This window comes from Gorilla gorilla, chromosome 1 (assembly GCF_029281585.2).
Source record: "Gorilla gorilla gorilla isolate KB3781 chromosome 1, NHGRI_mGorGor1-v2.1_pri, whole genome shotgun sequence".
NCBI lineage: Eukaryota > Metazoa > Chordata > Mammalia > Primates > Hominidae > Gorilla > Gorilla gorilla.
In genome coordinates, this window is record NC_073224.2 from 203,701,648 (window position 1) to 203,721,146 (window position 19,499).

The 19,499-nt window shown below is 42.8% G+C and overlaps 1 protein-coding gene across 16 annotated transcripts in view; it reads right to left on the reverse strand.

Annotated features, from left to right (window-relative positions):
- THRAP3 (thyroid hormone receptor associated protein 3) overlaps positions 1-19,499 on the reverse strand; it is an 80,028-nt gene that overhangs the window by 39,038 nt on the left and 21,491 nt on the right. For 10 of the 16 annotated variants that reach the window (XM_004025461.4, XM_019015346.3, XM_055391839.2 and 7 more), the window contains one exon: positions 6,778-6,880. The exons of 4 other annotated variants lie outside the window; for them this stretch is intronic. The gene's annotated coding sequence lies outside the window, so the exon portion shown is untranslated. Of the gene's footprint in view, positions 1-6,777; positions 6,881-11,969; positions 12,032-19,499 lie in introns of all 16 variants that reach the window. 2 more of the 16 variants (XM_063700333.1, XM_019015329.3) reach the window with 1 other exon arrangement.

A 19,499-nucleotide genomic window follows, 5' to 3' on the forward strand; every position in this document is an offset into this window, starting at 1 on the left:
TAGCTCAATCTTACTGCAGAGGTGACTGCAACCTCTGCATCTTGGGCTCAAGCAATCCTCCCACCTCAGCCTCCTGAGTAGCTGGGACTACAGGTATGCCACAATGCTTGGCTTTTTTTTTTTTTTCTTTTTTTGAGAAGGAGTCTTACTCTGTACCCCAGGCTAGAGAGCAGTGGTGCAATCTCAGCTCACTGCAACCTCCGTCTCCCAGGTTCAAGCAATTCCCCTACCTCAGCCTCCCGAGTAGCTGGGATTACAGGTGCATGTCACCATGCCTGGTTAATCTTTGTATTTTCAATACAGACGGGGTCTCACCATGCTGGCCAAGCTGGTCTCAAACTCCTGACCTCAAATGATCCGCCCACCTCAGCCTCCCAAAGTGTTGGGACTACAGGTGTGAGCCACCACATCTGGACCATTTCACAATTTTAAAAATAATTTTTAGGGGGTGGGGGGCAAAGGGATGGGGAGCGTTAGATTAGGACAAACAGCTAATGCATGCGGGGCTTAAAACCTAGATGATGGGTTGATATGTACAGCAAACCACCATGGCACATGTATACCTATGTAACAAACCTGCACTTTCTGCACATGTATCCTAGAACTTAAAATTTAAAAAATAAATAATTTTTGCTTTCTCATTAAAGCAGATTTCACAATTGCTATACTTTACAGTTATTTGGTAAAATTGGAGTTTATGCTTCAAAAATATGGCCCAACAAGTACCAAGGGCATTCTTCTGTTCATCTTATCAAGATTTACTGAACACTTACTATGCCATGCACGCCATGTGCACTAGATGCAGCCAAAAAAAAAAAAAAAGTTTCCTGTCTTGTACCTAACTGTAAGTAGAAAATTATTTTTTAATCTTTTCAGGCTCATACTGTGACTTTGGAGGTTTTCGTTTGTATTGGTTAACAGTGTAAAAAGGCACCAGAGTAAAGTCAAAAAGATTACTAGTAAGACCTTTTCCAAGTTGCTTCTCTTTGAACTAAAATTTTCTTATGTGCTCATAACAAGGATGATACTTTAGTTAATAGTAAAGTTTCATACTGGTTCATTAATTGTGACAAATGTACCATACTAATGTAAGATGTTATTTACAGTGGAAACTGGGCATGGGGTACATAGGAACTGTTATGGGTCCAGTTGTGACCCATCTACCCATCCAAATCATATATGGGAAGTCCTAACCCCTAGGACCTCAGAATGTAACCTCATTTGAAGTTAAGGGTCTTTAGTGAGGTATATGATGCTTATAAAAAGGGGAAATTTGGAACCTGATATGCGGAGACACAGGGAAGCCAAGGAGAGGGGCCTGGAACAGATCCTTCTGTCACGGCTCTCTAGAAGAACCAATCCTGCCGACACCTTGATTTTGAATTTCTAGCCTCCAGAGCTGTGAGACAATAGAACTGCTGTTGTTGAAGCCTCCATTTGTGGTACTTTATTATAGCAGCCCTAGCAAATATAAATTCTGTATATCTTCACAATTTTCAACAAATCTTCAACTATTCTCAAATAGATATTTAAAAAAAAAGATAAGGGTAATGTTACCAATATTTCACAGTTAAGACCAAAAGAGATAGATAACTAGCAAATCTGCACATAATCTCAACACACAATAAGCAACTGAGACTAGAATCCACGTTCCATTCTGGGCTGTCCATATGTCCATAATACAGTGTTATTTCAAGAGGGGCACTAAGGTGGGTGTTAGGTGAGGAAATACACTAAAGCATATTATCAATCTAAAATGCTCAGTCCTAAATGTACAAGTCACTTTGTAATACTGGGCCAGGTTCGGCAGTAAGTAGAGGCTTTGGTAGCAAAAACGAACTGGGTTCAATCTTGGCTCTGCCACCCATTCCTGGACAAAATACTTAACTCTCTCCATCTTCCAAATGTGACCTACACCTTACAGGACTGCCAGGAGAATTAAGGAAGTACATACATAGTGCCTAACACACAAGTCAGTAAACACCTTAAACTATGTTTAGCCACAGAACCAGAGTGGTTGGAGGGAGAGATTTAGGAACTTCCCTGGGAGTAAACAGATTTCATAACTGATTCTATTTTCTTGCTATTTATTAAAACCTGCCTACAAGAAGGAGAATGGCGTGAACCCGGGAGGCAGAGCTTGCAGTGAGCTGAGACTGAGCCACTGCACTCCAGCCTGGGTGACAGAGCGAGACTCCGTCTCAAAAAAACAAACAAAAAAAACCCAAATCTGCCTACAAGTAGTAAGTGATCAGGTATCTTCCTACACAGCAATAAAGCATTTTATATCTTTCCTGGCTAAATTAGCATGTGTCACACTGAAGAGGTGTGCTAGAAGGAAAGGTCGTATTATCAAGAAAGACCTAAGTCAAAAGGTCACATTCACCTTTGGAAGACAAATCTCTTCGATGCTGGATGTTAGCAGGGAAAATCAACAGCAAGCTAAAAGTTCACTTAGAACTTTTTCATCACAACATCCCCAGTGTAAGCAACTTGAGATACTCCTCTGAGAATTCAGTCAATGGGTGTCTATTAAGCTCAGGATCATCTATGCAATTAATCATTGGGGAAACAAAATGAATAGCACAGCTGGCGGCTTAAAAAAAATATTCAATTCACCCCAGAGGCTCCTCTCCTATGTCTCTCAGGGACGGTAACAGTAATTTTAGTCCCCATTTTAAATGAGTATGTTACCATTGGGGAATATTTTCTTCTCAATTCTTAAGAGAAATTCTCAGCTTTCCTAACTTAATAAAGACACTATAATCTATATTAACTAACGACCTGTGGTTTCCTTCCAGCTCTCATTATGATAAATCTTTTCTAAGCTAAATTAAGCAGCCAATCATGACACTTAACTATTTTTAAAAATGGAATTATTGTCCAGGTGCAGTAGCTCACCCCTGAAATCCTAGCACTTTGAGAGGCCAAGGCGGGTGGATCACTTGAGCCCAGGAGTTTGAGACCAGCCTGGGCAACATAGTAAGACCTCATCTCTACAAGAAATACAAAAATTAACTGAGCATGGTGGCTTGTGCCTATAGTCTCAGCTACTCAGGAGGCCGAAGCAGGAGGATCACCTGAGCCTGGGAGGTCAAGGTTGCAGTGAGCCGTGACAAGCCACTGCACTCCAGCCTTGGCGACAGAGCCTCCAAAAAATAAATAAAATAGGCCGGGCGCGGTGGCTCACGCCTGTAATCCCAACACTTTGGGAGGCCAAGGTGGGCAGATCACGAGGTCAGGAGATAGAGATCATCCTGGCTAACACAGTGAAACCCCATCTCTACTGAAAATACAAAAAAAAAAAAAAAAATTAGCCGGCCCTGGTGGCGGGCGCCTGTAGTCCCAGCTACTTGGCAGGCTGAGGCAGGAGAATGGCGTGAACCCGGGAGGTGGACTTGTAGTGAGCCGAGATCGCGCCACTGCACTCCAGCCTGGGAGACAGAGCAAGACTCCATCTCAAAAAAAAATAATAATAATAAATAAAAAAATAAAATAAAATAGAAGCATTACTATTAAAGCCTTGGGCTAAACACTGATAAATACTGTAATCACCTACAGAACTTTAAAAAAATGTCCATCCATCAAGATTCTAATTGAAGAAACTGAGAATGGGATTCAGAGCCAGTGGGCCATGGACATTCTTTGCAGATCACCCCCATACTGATATACAGACATCCACTGTTTACAAAGAGTTCTACATAAAGCCTGGATAGAACTACAGTAGGAGAAATAAGCTGTTTGACAGCTTTTACAGACAATGGTCTTTTTAAGATCAAATCTTCTTCCCAAAGATGATCACATGGAGGTTTAGAGGAGGAAAAAAACGTGTGTGTTAGATTTATTTTGTTTTATATTACTATATCACTGTTTTGTATTATGTTTGGAATGTGGCAGGCCATTATTCATTAACTTAATCATACTAGTTTATCTGTTCCTACAAAGTATGAACTCAGAACTGTACCATCCAATACATATGTAGACTCAGCATGTGAAATGTGGCTGATCTGAACTGAGATGAGCTACAGGTATAAAATAAACATGGGATTTCTAAGGCTTGGTATAAACAAAGTAAAATATCTCACCATTCTTTATATCACTTATATGTTGAAATAAGAATGTACTGGATATATTGAATTATATAAAACATATCGTTCAAATTTATTTCATCTGTTTTTTTAAATGTGACTACTAAAAAATATTAAATGACATGTGGCTCACATTCTTCTTTTGAGCAGCACTGTCCTTGAGAACAACGATGATTATATCTTCAAATTGAGAACCCAATCTAGTACTGTCCAGTCACTTTTAGATTTGTCATTTATACTTGCCATTTCTAGTCTCTACCCACTAAGCCTTTCCTGTTGCAGTAACTCTCCACATGAGTTTGGGGGAGCAGGCGGAGATGTCTTAAATACAAACACAACTCTACGTAAGAGACGAAAAATGATTTAAAGATCTACTACCATTTTGGATCATACTAATCATCTAAGTTTACAAAAGAAATCAAGGAGAACCCGACCGGTTGCTTCCACTTAAAATTATTTAAAATACTACTCGAAGCTATCTAGAGACACCAACTCCACCTCAGGTAGATCCACACACTCAACCAGAACTTAGTCCAGATACATGTGATCAGCGTAGTTCGTCTCTCTGGGATTTCCTTTTGGAATAGCATATGAACTGCTTACAGAAATGGCTCTAATTTTTTATTTTATTTTTACTTTTTTTGAGATGGAGTCTCGCTCTGTCGCCCAGCCTGGATTGCAATGGTGCGATCTCAGCTCACTGCAAACTCCGCCTCCCGGGTTCACGCCATTCTCCTGCCTCAGTCTCCCGAGTAGCTGGGACTACAGGCGCCCACCACCATGCCTGGCTAGTTTTTTTGTATTTTTAGTACAGATTGGGTTTCACCGTGTTAGCCAGGATGGTCTCGATCTCCTGACCTCGTGATCCGCCCGCCTTGGCCTCCCAAAGTGCTGGGATTACAGGCGTGAGCCACCGCACCCGGCCTAATTTTTGTATTTTTAGTAGAGATGGGGTTTTACCATGTTGGCCAGCTGGTCTCGAACTCCTGGCCTCAAGTGATGTGCCCTCCTCGGCCTCCCAAAGTGCTTGGCTTACAGGTGTGAGCTACTGTGCTTAGCCCAAGATAAAATTTATAATATAGCCAAAATGCTTAAATGTATTGTGGAAGATTTACACTTATGGTTAGAGTTTAGGGAGAAATTACTCATAAAGACATAGAAACTAAGCAAAATAGACAAAAAGATTATTAAAAACAGAAAACAAATAGTTGTACAAAAAAGGAAAAGTAAACACAACATGTAAAATGACTGGGCTGTGAATAAGCGCTACGTAATCATAATAATGTTGTAAACCATGATACTGCCATGACTAAAATTATATTATAACCAGAGTGCCTTTTTTTTTTTTTTTTTTTGAGACGTAGTCTTGCTCTGTAGCCCAGGCTAGAGTGCAGTGGCGCGATCTCCGCTCACTGCAAGCTCCGCCTCCTGGGTTCACACCATTCTCCTGCCTCAGCCTCCAGAGTAGCTGGGACTACAGGCGCCCGCCACCACGCCCAGCTCCTTTTTTGTATTTTTAGCAGAGATGGGGTTTCACCGTGTTAGCCAGGATGGTCTCGATCTCCTGACCTCGTGATCCGCCCGCCTCGGCCTCCCAAAGTGCTGAGATTACAGGCGTGAGCCAGGTGCCCGGCCCCAGAGTGACAATTAATGTTGGCATGTGAGGTGGTCATGTAAGCCTACCAAAAACGACCACTATCTAAGGAGTGAAGTTAATAAATAATAACAAACACTGTAAAGCAAAAAAGGCTTATTATTTAGAGAGATATGCCAAAAGAACTGGAGAGTTGAAAATGACTGCTTCTAAGGGGCTGGGAAGGGGAGTGGGGAAGGACTGCTGTTTTCCATAAAAAGCCCTAGGGAGCTGATGGTCTGGTATGTCTACTATAGTGTTTTTGCAAATATATAAAGCTTTTGTTTGTTTTTGTTTTTCTGAGACAAGGTCTTGCTCTGTTGCCCAGGCTGGAGGGCAGTGGCAAGATCTCGGCTCACTGTAACCTCTACCTTCTGCATTGAAGTGATTCTCCTGCCTCAGCCTCCCAAGTAGTTGGGATTACAGGTGCCTGCCACCATGCCTGGCTAATTTTTGTATTTTTAGTAGAGACGGGGTTTCACTATGTTGGCCAGGCTGGTCTCGAACTCCTGACCTCAAGTGATCACCTGCCTTGGCCTCCCAAAGTGCTGGGATTACAGGCGGGAGCCACCACGCCCGGCCCCCAATTTTAATTAAAACAGGTATATATCCAAGTAACATAAGCATGAAGAGGGACTGCTTCCCAAAATACTAACAATGATTACAGATGTCAAGTTTACAGACAGCCTTTTTCAAACGAATACTGTTTCATAAGAACCCAGAACTTCCATTAACGAATCGTCTGGATAATCAATTCTTTTTCTTTTCTTTTTTTTTGAGACAGGGTCTTGCTGTCACCCAGGCTGGAGTGCAGTGGCATGAACATGGTTCACTGCAGTCTCCAACTACTGAGCTCAAGCTATCCTTCTGCCTCAGCCTCCCAAGTAGCTGGGACCACAGGTGTGTCTCACCAGGCCTGGTTAAATTTTTTTATTTTTTGTAGAGACAGGATCTCACCATGTTGCATAGGCTGGTCTCGAAATAATCAATTCTTAACATAAGATTGGTTTTACAAATTAGTGAAGTTATTAGTTTCTTTTACCACCATGCTTTTACCTTATTTGAACAATGATTCAACTCGTACTGGATCCCAGACACTACCCCAAAAGAACACCCGCAGCACCACTGGCTTCTTCACTTTACAAGTCAGCATACACTTCTGAAATGAGAGAAAATAAGTAGTGATAAAATGGCTACCCAAATGCAGATTCTGTTACTGATGCTCAAAATCTAGAAACACAAACTCTACTTTAGCCCTCAGCTTTACTCCAAAAGGACCCAAGCTTTTCTCTCAAAGTATGAGATGGTCTGCCTCTCTGTCTGACAGGTTTTCATTCATCTAACCTCCTACAGTATGGAAAGCAAAAGCCTTCCTTACTGTAACCTGATACTTTCACTGGCAATATTTCAGGTGCTAAGGTTTTCATTATGCAAGACTAATTCACAAGCTCCACAAAACTCAACCTGGTGAACCTGACAAAAATCAGATGTTTAAAATAAGAAAGCAATGAACAGAGGTATACTAAAATGAATTTAACAAATGCATTTCAAGGTAAAATAACTCTCCGTACCTACCCATAAAAGCACAAAAATTCCCTTCTGCTCCAGTTGTCTATTCCCAGATCTATGAACATGGTCATACATCAAAGCTATGGCCAGCGTTTTCCAAAACAAACAGGAAAACCAAGTTCTAAGACCAGCAAGCTCATGTAGGTAATTAGATGCCCTCACTCCTGCCTTATCAAAACTTTGTTGTTATTCATATTACAGGGGCAGTGGCTCACGCCTATAATCCCAGCACTTTGGGAGGCCAAGGCGGGCGGATCACGAGGTCAGGAGATCGAGACCATCCTGGCTAACATGGTGGAATCCCGTCTCTACTAAAAATACAAAAACAAAATTAGCCAGGCGTGGCGGCAGGCACCTGTAGTCTCAGCTACTCAGGAGGCTGAGGTGGGAGAGTGGCGTGAACCCAGGAGGTGGAGCTTGCGGTGAGCCGAGATCGCGCCACTGCACTCCAGCCTGGGGGACAGAGTGAGACTTCGCCTCAAGAAAAAAAAAATTACTAACAGGATAATACTGTTTTATCCAGATGAGGCTTAGTATTCAGATCCTTTACCAAATAACAATGTCGGTATGTGTTTCTTTATTAAGTACAAATATAGCACTTTAAAAAACTCACTCAAAATACTTTTTCATGTCTTCTCGCTATGTATTCTTCTAATTCAGCCTAGGTTACATCAGCCAAAACTTCTTCCCCCGATTCCTCACTCCAGAGGCACAGAGGGCTCACATCAGTCAGCCCTGCCTAGCTAGTGAGGGAAATCCCATGTCTGCTACAGGACTGCAAACTGCTCTTACGCTGTAACATGTTGAATTTAAAAAACAACCTATTCCAAGCCGGGCGTGGTGGCTCATGCCTGTAATCCCGGCACTTTGGGAGGCCGAGGCGGGCGGATCACGAGGTCCAGAGTTCAAGACCAGCCTGGACAACATGGTGAAACCATGTCTCTACTAAAAATACAAAAAGTAGCCACGCATGGTGGCACATGACTGTAATCCCAGCTATTCGGGAGGCTGAGGCAGGAGAATCCCTTGAACTCGGGAAGCAGAGGTTGCAGTGTGCCGAGATCGTGCCATTGCACTCCAGCGTGGGTGACAGAGCGAGACTCTGTCTCAAAACAACAAAAAAACACAATCTATTCCAATACATCCATCTTTCCCTCTAATTCTAACCAGATGGCAAAAGTACACACACATAAATCTCCCATTTTATTACTCCATCATATTTCCTATTAATTAACCTCTTCTTGGATATTGGCAAGAATTTTATCATTCCAACAAGTCTTCAATTCCCCATTGTTGCGATGAGTGAATAAGCAAATCTGAGGCTCTGGCCTTTAGTTACTCTGTGACAGCGAAGAGACACCTGAAACCCTGAGTCACCCCCTGCCACCACAGTTGCCCTCCTCCTGCCTAGCCTGTCCTGCATGTCATCTGGCCAGCCACAGGCATACTTGTCAGCCTCTATCTCCTGAACCTCCTTTGGCCAAACAGCAGTGTATTAGCAAGGAGACTCCACAATAGACCCTCTTCCCTTCTACACATTACTAATTGTCCACTTATTCAACAAATAATTTATTAAGTACTGACTACATGCCAGGCACTATTCTAGACACTGGAGGTTCAATAATTTAAAAGTCCCTTCATGCCTGGAACTGACATTCTAGTGAGCAGATGGGGGCACATGGAGGAGTAAAAGTTATACAATTTTATATCACGCATTAAGGGAAGGCCTCTCTAACGAGACAGCTGAGCAGAGACGGAAGAAAAAGAGTATACTGGGCCTTATCTGAGGAAACAGCAAATGCAAAGACCCTGGGGAGGAAACATGCTTGACTGTCTGAGGAAGAGACAAAAATAAGAATGTCTGCAATGTTGGCCAAGCGCGGTGGCTCACACCTGTAATCCCACCACTTTGGGAGGCCGAGGCGGGCAGATCACCTGAGGTCGGGAGTTCAAGACCAGCCTGACCAACGTGGAGAAACCCCGTCTTTACTAAAAACACAAAAAATCAGCCGGGCGAGGTGGCTGGTGCCTGTAATCCCAGCTACTCAGGAGGCTGAGGCAGGAGAATCACTTGAACCTGGGAGGCAGAGGTTGTGGTGAGCCGAGATCGCACCACTGCACTCCAGCCTGGACAACAATAGCGAAACTCTTGTCTCAAAAAAAAAGAATGTCTGCAATGCAAAAGGTTACCAATGAGCTGTTGGTAGATCAGGTCAGAAACACGGCTGAATGGACAAGGCCTTGAAATCAACGTAAGGACTTTGGTTTTCTTCTGGGTAATGAGGGCAGCCACTGGAGTGTTTACAGCATAAAATAGGAGCATAATTATGTTTCAAAATACCACAAACTGCAATGATACATGTTCGCTGCTGCGTGGAGAACAGATTTTAATGGGTCACAAATAGAAGAAATTAGTAGATAATGCCCAAAATAATCCAGGCAGGGCCGGGCGCAGTGGCTCATGCCTGTAATCCCAGCACTTTGGGAGGCCGAGGAGGGCGGATCACAAGGTCAGGAGATGGAGACCATCCTGGCTAACATGGTGAAACCCCGTCTCTACTAAAAATACAAAAAATTAGCCAGGCGTGGTGGCGGGCGCCTGTAGTCCCAGCTACTCAGGAGGCTGAGGCAGGAGAATGGCGTGAACCCAGGAGGCAGAGGTTGCAGTGAGCCAAGATTGTGCCACTGCACTCCAGCCTGGGTGACAGAGCAAGACTCCATCTCAAAAAATAATAATAATAATAATAATAATAATAATAATAATAATAATCATCCAGGCAGGCCAGGTGTGGTGGCTTACACCTATAATCCCAACATTATGGGAGGCTGAGGCAAGAGAACTGCCTGAGCCCAAGAGACAGAGGCTGCAATGAGCCATGTTCACACTACTGCACTCCAGCCTAGGTGACAGAGCAAGACCTTGTCTCAAAAAAGAATAAAATAATAATAATAATGATCCAGATAAAGGACAACAGTGCCTTAGACCAGCGTGTCACTCAGAATGCTCCCATGTTCCACACATTAGTAGACCTTAAACAACGAAACAGTTTCCAAATCCAAAGGGTAAACGCTAACATTCTAGGACCATACCATTTGTATCTCCTATGGTACACAAGACTGAATTTTTTTTTTCCTTATCTCACCTCAAGTACCCCTGGCAATCTTTCTTTCTTTTCTTTTCTTTTTTTTTTGAGACGGAGTCTCACTCCCTCGCCCAGGCTGGAGTGCAATGGTGTGATCTCAGCTCACTGAAACCTCCGTCTCCTGGGATCAAGCAATTCTCCTGCCTCAGCCTCCCTAGTAGCTGGGATTACAGGCATGCACAACCACACCCAGCTATTTTTTTTTGTATTTTTAGTAGAGACAGGGTTTCACCATGTTACCCAGGCTGGTCTCAAGCTCCTGACCTCAAATGATCCGCCCACCTCAGCCTCCCAGATCCGCCCACCTCAGCCTCCCAAAGTGCTGGGATTACAGGCATGAGCCACCGTGCCTGGCCTGGCATTCTTTTTTTTAATTAAATAGAGACAGGGTCTCACTATGTTGCCCAGGCTGGTCTCGAACACCTGCCCTCACATGATCTGCCAGCCTCAGCCTCCCAAAGTGCTGGGATTACAGTGTGAGCCACAGTACCCGGCCCCTGGCAATCTTTTATTGAGAACTACAGAACATAAGGAAACACTTTGCCCACTCTTGTGAACCTGAGGTCAAAGATAGTCCTTTAAACCACCAGGCGTAACAAGCAAGCTTATGTAATACTTAAGGACTAATGTGTTCTTATTTCAAAAGCATGATGATAGCAATTAAAAGCAAAAAAAAGAAGACAGTGTCAAGTTAACCCAAAGTATCTAATGAATAACAAAATGTAATCTCAGCCATTCCCCACTGTAAAAAAAAAAATACTAAGCATAAGATGACAGCTTAGCAAATAAACCTTTAGTTTTTACCACAGAAAACTGTGCAATGTCTGCTCCAAGTAGGTTTCATGGTATCAGTGGAAACCAAGATTGATCCAAGACTGGTGAAATTACTATAAATGGGTTTGGAGAGAAAACAGATCACTTCCAAATAAGTCATGTATACAGAGCCTTCTGTAATAGGGGATGGCAACTAAGGCACACAGACCAAATCTAGCCCATTGTCTGGTTTTGTACCATCCATGAGCTAAGAATGGTTTCTGTTTTAAAAAAATCTTTTTTTATCAAAAAAATACTTCATTAGAGGTTAAAATTATACAATATTCCAACTTCTTTTTTTCCCCCATATTAGCTGCTGGGCTGGGGAAATTCCAATTTACACACCCATAAACAATTTTATAGGAACAGTCACATTCATTTACATATGGCTACTTGCACACTAAGACAGGAGATCTGAGTAGCTGCAACAGGGACTGCCTTCAGTGGTCTCACTGCTTTGCTCTACTACAAATTGCATTGACACAGTTATAACTCAACAGCATTTCACATACCATGCACAGGCAGTATCACATTTTATTATTATTTTTAATTACCAGTGCATATCCATCACATCAAAACAAGAAAAGCAGATGTTGATGTTACCCTTTTAAGGCACAGTGTGAAGTGTGAATCATTTTGTTATTGAATTTGATAGCAAATCATTGTGTTTATTATGAAATGACACCACAGACATGCCAAGAATATAACATACATTGATCTCACCAAACTAAGCACTCATCACAATATTCCCAACTTACAGGAAAGCAAATGACGGTAAAAAATATCTGTGGAGAAGAAAAGGACTTAGTTGGAAAAACTGGCAAACGTTGTGAAAATGTAAGGTTACTTATCAGCAGTTTCTCTGCAGACTTTTTTTCTTGAGACGTGGTTTCCGTCACCTAGGCTGGAGTGCAGTGCTGAGAAAAAGAAGGTGAATATCCTGACCTGCCCTACCACACGGCAGTTTGATGAGTTAGAAGCAGAAAAATTTTATGTTTCTTGAAAAGCTCAGGGCTGAGTATGAAATTTTTCAACAAGAACCACCCTTAACCACTATTACTATTGCGGATACCAAATAGCTTTGAAGTTAGCTTTTGCTGCAGAGTTGATAATGTTTCTTAATGAATTCAGTTTAAAATTACAAAGACCTGGCACAGTAGCTCACATCTGTAATCCCAACACTTTGGGAGGCCACGGTAGGAGGACAGCTTGAGGTCAGAAGTTTGAGACCTGCCTAGTGAACACAGCAAGATCCGTCTCTACAAAAACTTAAAAAAAAAAAAAAAAAAAAAAAAAAAATTAGCCTGACTCAATGGTGTACGCCTGTGGTCCCAGCTATTCAGGAGGCTGGGACAGGAGGCTCGCTTAAGCCCAGGAGCTTGAAGTTGCAGTGAGCTATGATCTCATCACTGCACTCCAGACTAGCTGACGGAGGGAGATTCTGTCTCAAAGAAATAAAATAAAATTAGAAGTCAAAACAGCACTTCTATGGGAAACACATACTGTAATAAAATAATACTAATGACAATAAATGTTTCAATTTCAAGAAATGTCAAACTACTTTATTCACTTCTCATACTGTCAAAAGTTGAACAAGAAGTGATATCTCCATACCCACACAAATCTGAAGCAGATCTTCTGAGCTCAAACTACAGTTCCAGCATATTTCCAACCTTAATGCATGTGTAAAGTAAATCTCCATATTTCAAAATCTGTCTAACTGTGCAGCTAAGGAGCTTCCATCTAATCTTCAATTGGAAGCGATTTATCTGCAATGTTATGGTATGCTAAAAGACAAATATCAAGAATCTAACACATTTCTGTGCCTTCCAAAAGATAAATCTGCTCCATTAAAATCACATGCTCAGTGATTAATGTATTTGGCAGTACCCATCTGTGTGAAGACATTTTCAAAGATGACAGACATAAAACTTCACGACAGATCAGCATTAACAAATAAATATTTGCCATCAATTTTGAAAGGCAATGCTAACTTGGAAACCCAATTAAGTGAAATTGTACTCCCCAAAAGCAGAATTCCATTCTTATAGACCTGTTACTACAAAAATTATACTCATTATTTACATTTATATATATACATATATACATACATACATACATATATATATACATATATATATATATACATACACATGCCTATCTATATATATTTTTTGAGACAGAGTCTCACTCTGTCACCCAGGCTGGTGTGCAGTGGCATGGTCTTGGCTCAGTGCAACCCCTGTCCTCCGGGTTCAAGAGATTCTTGTGCCTCAGCCTTGCAAGTAGCTGGGATTACAAGCTTGCACCACAACGCCTGGCTAATTTTTTTGTATTTTTAGTAGAGACGGGGTTTCGTCATGTTGGCCAGGCTGGTCTCGAACTGACCTCAGGTGATCTGCCCGCCTCAGCCTCCCAAAGCGCTGGGATTGCAGGTGTGAGGCACGGTGCCTAGCCTGATTATTGTATTTTGAAATAAAAACTTTGTACAAAGTTGTTTTCTCTCTTGTCATGTAAGTACCCACAGAGTAGCCTCAACTTTGCCTCCTGGCCAGCAAACCCTAAAGTATCTGACCCTTTGGAAAGGTTATCAACCCCTTTTCTTTATCATTTGTCTAACAAATGCATTTAGTGCAGATGGCCACTAAGAATCAACCTTGGCCAGGCACGGTGGCTCATGCCTGTAAACATATACTTTGGGAGGCCAAGGCAGGTGGATCAATTGAGGTCAGGAGTTCCAGGCCAGCCTGACCAACATGGTGAAACCCCGTCTCTACTAAAAGCACACAATTAGCGGGGCATGGTGGCACATGCCTATAATTCCAGTTGCTTGGGCAGCTGAGGCAGGAGAATTGCTTCAACCCGGGAAGCGGAGGTTGCAGTGAGCCAAGATCGCGCCACTGCACTCCAGCCTGGGCAACAAGAGCAAAACTCCGTCTCAAAAATAAATAAATAAAAATAAAAATAAACCCTAATAAATAGTAATTCTCAAAACTGTAAGACTCCCAAATGGTAGGAACTGATATTTTTTAATATTTATGCCCAGCAACTCATAGTAAAACAAATAAAAGTCAGTAATTAGTCATCCCAAAGCAATTTCCAAAGCAACTGAACTCCTCAATAAATAATAAGAGCACATCTGGCTCTGAAGCCTATGTTTGATTCCCAACTCCACCAACTGCTAGTTGTGAGACCCTGGATAAGTGACTTAATTAAATCTCACTATCTATGGTCCCTTATCTATAAAACTGTTCTTACTTCACAGTGTTGTTGAACACTGAATAAATTAATATATGTATAAAGTTCTCAGAAAAGTGCTTGGCACAAAGGAGTACTCAATAAATATTGTTAATTGGGCCAGTATCAAAATGACAGTGAAAAGACACGACTTCAACAAGCTGGTTTGGGTAGTCATGTGGTCATTAAACAATTACATTCTCATGTGAATTCAGAATTTAGCTTTATGGCAAACTCGGAACGTAAGACACTAATTCCATCTTGAAAACCTGTAAAAAGAGCAGTAGGCTCTGTCAACGACAAACCCAAGCCTATGCCTAATTCCAGGTTGAATGAGTCTGCTCCTTAAATAACCCTATCATTCTGTGCCTCAAGGTCTCAATGTACAACACAGAGAGGAATCAAACATGCCAACTGATGCACCTGAACGTTTCTACCTAGACCAATGGTTTTTAAACTCATGCTCTCGGGCTGTGCAGAGAGGTTGGGGCAAAGTAACTTTCCCATCTGAGTTATCCCGGTCCAGTAGATCAGACTGAATTGTCAAGAACTCATAATGACTACTTTCCCAGAACTTATCTTTTTATCACATTACAAAACTTTTATAAGCTACCAGCATTTCCTTATCACTTGAGCCTCTATTTCCTTGAAAACCAGTGGTCATGCACTACTACTAAACTACTCCTTGAGGGCAGGTATCAGATCAAATTCCTTTTTATATCTCCAGTGCCGTAACATACAACTGCCCATTTTAACCATTTTTATATGCACAGTTCAGTGACATTAAGAACATTCAGGCCAGGTGCGGTGACTCACCTGTAATCTCAGCACTTTGGAAGGCCAAGGTGGGCGGATCACTTGAGCTTAGGAGTTCAAGACCAGCCTGACCAACATGGTAAAACCCCGTCTCTACTAAAAATACAAAAATTAGCTGGGCGCGGTGGCGCACACCTACAGTCCCAGCCACTCAGTAGGCTGAGGCACAATAATCGCTTGAGCCCAGGAGGTGGAGGTTGCAGTGAGCTGAGATTGCGCCAATAGCTGGGATTACAGGCACGCGCCACCACGCCCAACTAATTTTCTGTATTTTTAGTACAGATTGGGTTTCGCCATGTTGGCCAGGCTGGTCTCAAACTCCCGCCCTCAAGTGATCCGCCCGCTTCAGCCTCCCAAAGTGCTGGGATTACAGGCGTGGGCCACTGTGCCCAGCCTCTAAGGTATATTTTTTTAATGTGTCTTATAAAGTCAGTCTTAGAAAACATTCCTAAATAATCTCACTATTACGTGGCTAAATTGTACTCTACTAGAGAACACAGAGGATGCTAAATCTCTGATTATAAGAATATACCGCCTGTAATCCCAGAACTTTGGGAGACCAAGGCAGGCGGATCACAAGGTCAGGAGATCCAGACCATCCCGGTCAACATGGTGAAACCTGGTCTCTACTAAAAATACAAAAGTTAGCTGGGTGTGGTGGCGGGCGCCTGTAGTACCAGCTACTTGGGAGGCTGAGGCAGAAGAATTGCTTGAACCCGGGAGGTGGAGGTTGCGGTGAGCTGAGATCGCACCATTGCCCTCCAGCCTGGGCGACAGAGCAAATCTTTGTCTCAAAAAAAAAAAAAAAAAAAAGTATGCCTAATTCACTAAGAGCCTATTTGGAAGGAAATTTCAGTCAGTAAAAAATTATTAATTTTAGAGTTGGAAATGTCGATGATATATCCAGAGTCTACCTTATGTAATTGCCGAATTTTGTAAAAATTTTCATCCAAACTTGATTAATAACCCATTTAACCCAAGGCATTACACCAGGATAACCAACTTCTCTAGACTGCTTTCGTCTATAAACAAGAGACCAAATTTGATGCCAGAATAACCTGTCACAAATATGATCATGTCATTCCTCCAATTAAAGGTCCTTCCTGCTTACTGAATAAAATTCAATACAAGCACACTGCAATCCTGCTCTACTCGCTCCACCTTCTACCACTGACTCCTATGCTTCTACCCTTAATCATTTTTAGAATGAACTTTCCTGTTCCACACCATTAGACATGCTCGTCCCACTGCCTTGAATAGCCTCCTCTCACCAAACCACCACTCCTGTCTCAACCTCCACCACACACACACACACACACACACACACACACACACACACTCTCACCACCTGCTTGGCTCATTCGAAACCTTCCAGCAACAGCTCAAATGTAAATTCTTGTAAAACCTTCCCCTAATTCTCCAGAAGGAGTCAGTGAGCATCTCATTCCAGGTTCTACTATTGCCCTTATCATCCTGTATTGTAATTAACTGTCTCTCCCACTAAACATGAAGGTCCCTTAAGAACAGGGACTGTGGGGCTGGGCGCAGTGGTTCACGCCTGTAATCTCAGCACTTTGGGAGGCAGAGGCAGGTGGATCACGAGGTCAGGAGATGGAGATCATCCTGGCTAACACGGTGAAACCCTGTCTCTACTAAAAATACAAAAAATTAGCAAGGTGTGGTGGCAGGCACCTGTGGTCCCAGCTACTCGGGAGGCCAAGGCAGGAGAATGGCGTGAACCTGGGAGGCAGAGCTTGCAGTGAGCGGAGCTTGCGCCACTGCACTCCAGCCTGGGCGAGAGCGAGACTCCATCTCAAAAAAAAAAAAAAAAAAAAAAAAGGGACTGTGCTGGCTGGGTGCGGTGGCTTGTGCCTGTATCCCAGCACTTTGGGAGGCCCAGGTGGACAGCCTGTGGTCTGGAGTTTGAGACCAGCCTGGCTAACATGGTGAAACCCCATCTCTACTAAAAATACAAAAACTAGCCAGACGTGGTGGTGCATGCCTGCAGTCCCAGCTACTCAGGAGAATCATGTGAACCCAGGAGAAAGAGGCTGCAGTGAGCTGAGGATCACGCCACTGCACTCCAGCCTGGGAAACAGAGCAAGACACTGTCTCCAAAAAAAAAAAGAAAAAGAAAAAGAATAGGGACTGTGCCTTATATTTATCTTGTATCTCCTCCAACACCTAACGCAATGCCTGGTACATGGTAGATTTCATCATGTTTGCTCAATAGGTAAGTTTGAGCCCCAAGATAATAAACATCTGAGCAAGCATGGCAACAGTGAAGACACAAGTATAAATCAAGTGAGCCCTCACATACATAAGAATTTACTGAAACTAGCACGACTACAGAGGATACAAAGAAATATAAAATGCTGGAAGCCAGGAGTTCAAGACCACCCTGGGCCATAAAATGAGACTGTCTCTACAAAAAAATAAAGCATGCCTGTAGTCCTAGCTACTCGGGAGGCTGAGAATCGCTTGGGCCCAGGAGATCAAGGCTGCAGTGAGTCATGACTGCACCACTGCACTCCAGACTAGGTGACAAAGCAAAACTGTCTCACAAAAAAAAAAAAAAAGAGGCTGAGGCTGGATGCAATGGTTCAGGCCTGCAATCCAACACTTAGGAAGGCCAAGGTAGAAGGATCACTTGAGGCTAGGAGTTCGAGACTAGCCTGGACAACAAACCAAGACCCCCATCTCTACAATAAAAGTATTCAAAACTCAGTCAAAGCCACCAACAAATAAAGATATGGCAGGGTCAGACCAGTTAACAACTGAGGAGATGAACAAAAATGAAGGCCTGAAAGAAAAGAATAATTTTTTTAAATATTAAAAGATGAAGGAGGCTGGGCACCGTGGCTCATGCCTGTAATCCCAGCACTTTGGTAGGCCAAAGTGGGCGGATCACCTGAGTTCGAGACCAGCTTGGCCAACATGGTGAAACCCTGTCTCTGCTAAAAATACAACAATTAGCCGTGCATGGTGGCGTGTGCCTGTAATCCCAGCTACTCGGGGGGCTGAGGCAGGAAAATCGCTTGAACCTGGGAGGTGGAGGTTGCAGTGAGCCAAGATCGTGCCACTGCACTCCAGCCTGGGCGGGGCGACAGAGCAAGACTCCATCTCCCAAAAAAAAAAAAAAAAAAGATGAAGATGGGAGATGTGGTCAAAAGATACAAAATTTCAGTTAAGAGGAATAAGTTGGGCAACATGGTAAGTGCAGTAAATAATAATGTACTGTATATTCAAAGATCGCCAAGAGAGATTTTAAGTGTTCTCACCACACAAAAAAAATGAGGCAATACATATGTTGATTAGCTAGATTTAACCATTCTACAATGTACACATATTTCTTGTATATCATACTTGACAATTAAAAGTTAATTTTTAAGGCTGGGTGTGGCGGCTCACACCTGTAATCCCAACACTTTGGGAGGCTGAGGCGGGTGGATCACTTGAGGTCAGGAGTTCAAAACCAGCTTGGCCAACATGGTAAAACCCCATCTCTACTAAAAATACAAAAAATTAGTGGGGTATGGTGGCACACGCCTGTAATCCCAGTCACTGAGGAGGCTGAGGTGGGAGAATAGCTTGAACCTACGAGGCCGAGGTTGCAGTGAGCCAAGATCACGCCACTGCACTCCAGCCTGGACGACAGAGCTAGACTCCAACTCAAAAAAAAAAAAAAAAGTTAATTTGTCTTTTTGAGACGGAGTCTCGCTCTGTCGCCCAGCCTGGAGTGCAGTGACTCCATCTCAGCTCACTGCAACCTGTGCCTCCCAGGTTCAAGAGCTTCTCCTGCCTCAGTCTCCCGAGTAGCTGGGATTACAGGCGCCCACCACCACACACAGCTAATTTTTATATCTTTAGTAGAAACAGGGTTTCACCATGTTGACCAGGCTGGTCTGGAACTCCTGACCTCGTGATCCGCCCACCTCAGCCTCCCAAAGTGCTGGGATTACAGGCGTGAGCCACTGCACCCGGCCAAAAAAGTAATTTTTTAAAAAAGACTAAGAAAGGCCCTTGAGAAAACTGAAGCCCTCAATATTTTTGCAAAAGTTATAATGTGAACAATGTATATTATCAATTTTTTCAGAGAATTAGAAAAAGAACCGTTGATACAATTTTGATAAATATGCAGTTATGCCTGTAATTTTATTTATTTATTTATTTATTTGAGACAGAGTCTCACTCTGTCGC